We start from the raw sequence: 5,458 nt of genomic DNA, 5'->3' as shown, positions 1-5,458 counted from the left end.
CCTTCGGGGCAGGATTTTTTTAAAACACCAAGCGGAACCTTTGAGGCATGAGTATCTTCGACAGAAGGCGCTGAGGTCAATGCCAAACAACTTTTCCGTAAAAAAAAAGTATGACTAGCTTTTTTGAACTCCAAAAAATTGTTTTCAGTCTGCAATGCGTATTGCTTATAGCGCTATTGTCGTTACTAGACGCTTTCAGCATACCGTAGACGTATTACCGGAGACGTATACCGTATTACCGCAAGACGTTTTTCGGCGGATACCGGATCACTGCCACAAACGTGTTTTAACTGGACGTATACGGTATTATACGTATACGCGAGACGCAAACGTACGACAGGGTGATGATCATGATGGCCGCGATCATAAAAAAAACAAATTATTGTTACGCTTAAAAAAAAGGCAAACAACAGGTCACCAGTTCTAAAGTGAACATGTTAACGTGTTAATTTTATTGCTGATAAACAATAAAAGTGATTTTTAATCGACGATGTTATTTCCATCCTACAAGGCTAATCAATTCAAGCCACGGTTGCATTTGGGCTGCTTCTTCCAGGCCGTTGTATTCGGAGACCGTTAGTGCAGCCAGTGGTGCTCGCTTTCGTGTTTGTTTTTTTTTGCGTTTTTGTGTGTGCGAAGCGCGAAGGCGTTCATCATGCGCTACAGCGTGTTTCATGATCAACTGCTTTTAAGTTCGCTGACATGGAAAGAGATTAAAGCCATGTATCGCTTTCAAATGGAGCCCCGTGCTCGGAGGAGCCTGTGTGAGCGCGGCTTTCTTAACATCGACGCCATGGAGTCCAGTTTTTTTCAGGAACTTTAGAGTTCGAAACGAGGACCTGCGCGAGCTGGAGTCGGCTCTGCTCATTCCAAGCGAGGTCTACAGTACGCAGCGGGTCATGGTCTCTGGCTCAGAAGCGCTGTGCATGACCTTGCGCCGGCTCGCCTACCTTAACCGGCTGTGCGACTTGGAGCATATGATCAACCGGCACAGCTCAGTAATATCGAACATTGTGTCCAAAACGTTGGCGCACATAGAGTACTACTTTGCGCACCTTCTGACAGATCTGGCCACCCACAAGTAGCTTAATCTGCAAGCCCTTGAGCTCTTCTCCAAGGTGTCGGAAATGGTGTCGGAAATATGGCAATGGTCACGCATAATTTGGACTGTATATGAAATGAATAGAATCAGTTTTATAAAAAGGTTACAAAACAAGGCCGACTAACGCGACACGCCCGAGCGGACATTTTAGAATGATTTTTTTTTTTGCTGTCGGAAAACGCGCGAGCTGTCGTGCTTTCCAATAGAGCACAGCGCATGCAGCCGGTGTTCTCCGATGAGTGTGGTGTGTCGTCAGCCATTACTTTGGTGAAGCATGCTACTCGTGTCCGCGCAAGCGCCCCTGTGCTAGGGTATGTCTACCCTTCCTCTGCAGCTGCGTTTCTTCTCTGGGCAGGTGCACTTGTGCGGGCGCGAAATGTCGTGAAACGGGTTAAATTTCCTTGTGTAATAACTCGGCATATGTGGGACCCCCCTTCACGAACAACTCAGCAGAGATGCACTTACGAAATTGCCAATGTAGATGATAGCCTCCAAGAATGCATGCGCTTGTATGAAACCTCTCCTGAGAGCAGCGTAACAAGAAGATGCTGATCGCATAAGCAATATGCTGCAGTAAAGTTAACTAGGTGTACCACGGGTTACGCTTAAAGGTATTGTGATCACTTTAAGGTTGCTTTTAGCGAGCGTTGCTTGCAGCCACCCCAATTTCTCCTTCCCAAGCCGTGCATGCAAAACGTGCTCCTTTGCATAACTGCTGGGCTTTCATCGATGGTATAGCACGCCAGATTTGTAGACCATCGGTGGGCAGCAGGAGTACTTCTCCGGGCACAAGCGGCACCATGTGCAGAAATACCAGGCTGTGATGTGTGCCAACGGCATAGTCTGCCATCTTCATGTGCCCTTCAAAAGGTTGCGGCACGACGCAGGTAATTCTGCTCATTCATGTTTTAATTAGAGAACCTAGCCCTAGTATATTTCCATATTCAGTGGTTTGTTTGCACAGGTAAAGTCTAATGTATGCTTGTTCATCGCTCACAACAACAAAAACATGGCAGAAAAATTGACGTGCGGTTAAGCACTACTGAGATCCAGAAAACTAGTGTAATGTGTTAACACATTGTCACAACAAGAAATGGAGGAGGCCATCAGTAATACATAAAATTACAATATCTAATATGTTACAGAGCAGAAACTGGAAGCAGAAACTGCTGGCCCATTGTGATTATTACCAATAGTATATACCATCATAGAAACTTGGCCCTGACTCTTACAACCTTTTCCAAGGGCATAAAATCTTATGCTGAAAAGTATGTGTCATCGTAGCGAAGAAAATGTTGGAAGCCCTTATGGCCTTTTAAAGGCCCATTGACCACACTCGTGTGAAATATTTCGTTGGTTTTGTTTAGGTTAGGTTTAGGGGGTTTAGCATCCCAAAACGACTCGGGTCAGGAGGGACGCCGTAGTGAAGGTCTCCAGAAATTTCGACCACCTGGGGTTCTTTAATGTGCACTGACATCGTGCAGTACACGGCCGTCTAGAATTTTGCCTCCATTGTAATTCGACCGCCGCAGCCGGGATCGAACCTGTACCTTTCGGATTGAATCGGTTGAGATTCACTTGGATTAGACACTCCCTGTTTGGACCTGTACCAAACCCTGGCCAATCCCCCACTGTGGGTATGTGCCATCATCTTTTCAGGCAACAACAACAACAAAAACCTTTCGGGTCAGCAGCCGAGCACGATAACCACTGAGCCACCGCGGCAGTTGAACATATTTTGTACTATCGTGACTGCGAGGCATCGCCCATGAAACATGCGGCAGGAAACATTTTTTTCAAAATTGAAGACTAATTCATAGCGTAGTTACAGTCGCTGCAATCAAACAGTTTTGCAGTGCTCGTCCCCTTCCGTTCCCTCTTATAGGTTTTCACTATCCCGCTGGCCATCTAGCCTCTGCAAGCCAAACTCCCGTTCCTCCTCCACGTTTCTTCTTTCTCATAACTCTCCTCTCTCCTCCTTTCTTCTTGGCTGTTCCTTTTCTACGTGCATTAAAGGTTAACTTTGTGCAGCTAACTACCCCGAGTTACACCTTATTGGGTTATAGTTGGGAAGTACAAGGCGTGGGCAGGGCTTGCTTGCAAGTTCGGGTCTCACCCCCTTGTTGGGCTCCATGGTGAGTGACTAGTGCTGTAGCCGAAAAACATGAACATTCTTCCACGCCTTTTGCTATTGTGCTTTCCTAGCTGTCGTGCAGAATTGGACCGCCTTTTCTAACATTAAGTCCTCTTCATGTAGCAGCCGTTCTCGAAGATTTTTTGAGGGATTCTAAATACAATCTGATCCTGGACCATCGTGTCCGCAAGGCTGCTAAAGTTGCAAATTTAGGATTTGAGCTCCAAGTCGCATATAAAAAATTGCAGTGTGCTGCACTGGAGAAATGCTAAGGCATTTGCGTTTGAATGTCAGCAACTTTTTTTTGGAAGTCATCGATGTCTAACATCAGTAACATCCCCAACACGCTTTACTGTCGTACACAACATAACGTGATCACATCGTGCCCCTCTTACATGCTTGAGCCAACCACCATTTGTGGTGTATGTGTTGCATGCCAGCCTGGCACACAGAGGGCCTGTGTTCAAACCACAATGGCAGCGAATTTTTTTTTGCATGGCCGTTTTCATGCAGACATGCTCTGATGGCACGCTCTGCCAACAGTCTCTGCTGACAGGTCCTGTACGTGCCACTCATGAGGCTCAAAAAACGCTTACGTTCTTTTTGTGCCCCTATGCTGAAGATGTACATTGTGGACGTTTCATTTGCTCTGGAAGTACGGTATTTCTCGAACTTTATGAGCCTGTCGTAATCCTCTTAGTCCGCTTGGTCGCACTGGAAGGTATTGAAAATTTCTTTTGTTTGCTTCAGGGCCGGCGACATGAAGCAAGATGGGTACCTTCTGTTCCTTAGAGAGTGGCTTCTCTGTTTCTATAGCCTGGAGATAATGCTCAAGGTGTTACTATCCCTTGCCATACCTTCCTCCTTCCAGAGCAACCCTTCTCCTCCTTCCGTGGTAACTACCTTCGATTTGGTTCCCGTGGCAACCACCTTCTGGTTGCACCTTCTTGCACTCTTGCCGTACCCTCCTCCTGCCACATTAATCACCTTCTGGCTGCGCATTCGTCCGCTGTAACCACACTCTCTCAAAGTGTTTAACGCTTAAACATTTCCGTTACACATTCGTAACTGCGCTGCAAGTTATTTGGGCCAGACATAATAGTGTGTAAAGCGGCAGCTGTTCATGCTCCTCATACAGTAAAAAGAGAAATTGTTGCTGATAACTTTGTGCATTTCCGCTATGTTCCAGGTATCCTCAAAGAGACGCAGTTATATCAGAATCTCGAGAAGATCACCATGGGTCACAAATATGTGATCTATGGTGATCCAACTTATCCACTGCGGCCGTTGCTGTACAAGCCCTTTGGAGGCGCCGTCCTGCAACCACATCACGTTGCCTTCAACAAGGCCATGAGTGGCTCGAGACTTAGCTTTTGTTGATTACCACAAAATCCAAAAGTTGAGACGGCAACAACTTCAGGTTTCGAGCTATTTTGATGTCTCACCACCCGAGCTGCATGAATACCTTGTACGGTTCTAAGATAACGGATTCATATGGCTGTAGGGTAACACGTATGTCTCAAATCATTAATTGTAATTCACAGTTCACGATCTGACACATAAATGTCGCCTTATAGCCGCGTGATTCAAAGTTACCTTAGAACCGAATTCGTACGAAATTGCACATCAGGACAACGGACGAAGAAAAGAATTCAAAAACCACTCGATACAATGCTCAACTACTGCATATATTTTACATTGAACAGGGACTTGTATATGCAAAATTAAGTTTGGTTTGTTGTAGTGTAGGCGTGAACCGCCCTTGAAGACCGTGAACCATGACAGCAAACGCATGGAACGAAACCCAGTGTATTCAGTGACGCACGCACATATATATGCACACAACTGTAGCCCTCTGGCGGTGTTCACATTGAAAAGGAAACAAGAACTAACTATACAACATATTCCCTCCCTTTGTGTTAAGGTTAGTGAATTAGTGGATTAGTACGTATTGCCACATCTGAAAGGATTTACTAATAACAAATGCACATGTACAGGCGCGGTCAAAAATACGCGGCCCACGGCTCCGGTCGGCGGAGCGGCTGCGAGCCGCTCCGCGGCGCTCGCGCCAGCGCTGCGAGAGTATGCACTGTGACGACAGATTTCTCCCTCGTTCTCGAGCGGGCACGTCCGCCGGTTGATAAAATTCAAGTGCGACGTTCAGCTGTTTCGCACCTTACGGTCAGGGCGAAAGATTGCTCCCATTTCCATGAAGCGTCGCC

The 5,458-nt window shown here is 46.4% G+C and overlaps 1 pseudogene; it reads left to right on the top strand.

Annotated features, from left to right (window-relative positions):
• Window positions 1-614: 614 nt before the first annotated feature.
• On the top strand, window positions 615-4,616 carry LOC144127680 (uncharacterized; annotated as a pseudogene).
• Window positions 4,617-5,458: the final 842 nt, after the last annotated feature.

Source organism: Amblyomma americanum, chromosome 4 (genome assembly GCF_052857255.1).
Source record: "Amblyomma americanum isolate KBUSLIRL-KWMA chromosome 4, ASM5285725v1, whole genome shotgun sequence".
Classification (NCBI taxonomy): domain Eukaryota; kingdom Metazoa; phylum Arthropoda; class Arachnida; order Ixodida; family Ixodidae; genus Amblyomma; species Amblyomma americanum.
The sequence above is the reverse complement of the archived record's forward strand: the minus strand, read 5'-3'. Positions and strand labels throughout refer to the sequence as shown.